Consider the following 894-nt stretch of genomic DNA (forward strand, 5'->3'; position numbering starts at 1 on the left):
ATTAATTATATATAGATCGATATAATTTAACATAATTTATTTTAAATTAATTTAAAATCAGATTCGATTTTTCAAAATAAATCTAATAAAAATATTAAAGCCAAATTTGGATTTAATTAAAGATGCCTGCTACACATACAAATCTTTTTGGCTTACAAGTCTTACAAGTTGGCACAAGTTCAATAACACACACGTATTACACTCCCACATTCAAGAGTAAATAAACGCACGTTATTCAACCACTTCCTATTTCCAAAGCGCGCTACTCACCATGCATTATGAACGACTCTTCTTCTTCCTCCATGAAAACGATTTTTTGGCAAATTTGAAGATAATGGAACTTCAGAAATACACTCAAACGATTACAGAAATATACCCAAAGGATTACAGAAATACACCCAAACAGTTACAGGAATTCACCCAAACGATTATAGAAATACACCAAAAGGATTACAAAACTACACCTAAAGGATTTAAGAAATACATCCAAAATTCGGTGAAGTACACCTTATGCATAATTCAGAACTCTTTCTCTTTCTCCTCCTCATCTTCTGCTGCTTCTTCTTCAAAAACGATTTCAGAGCTTGATGTCAAAAAACAATAGAAATCGAGAATAACGAAGAAAGAAAATAGAGAGAAAAGCACGTAAATGAAGAAGAAGAGGAAGAGGAAGAAGAACGTGCAGCAAGAAGAAGAAGAAAGAGAAAGAGAAGGTAAGAAACGAAAGAAAAGAAGAAGAAGAGGAAGAGGAAGAAGAAGAAGAAGAAGAAGAAGAAGAAGAAGGCAAGACGAAAGAAAAGAAGAAGAAGAGGAGGAAGAGGAAGAAGAACAGTTCGAAACGCGTTAATATGAATGACTTGTATAAAAAAACGCTTGTATGTAAAAAATTATTCT

Source organism: Arachis ipaensis, chromosome B06, assembly GCF_000816755.2.
Source record: "Arachis ipaensis cultivar K30076 chromosome B06, Araip1.1, whole genome shotgun sequence".
Taxonomy (NCBI): domain Eukaryota; kingdom Viridiplantae; phylum Streptophyta; class Magnoliopsida; order Fabales; family Fabaceae; genus Arachis; species Arachis ipaensis.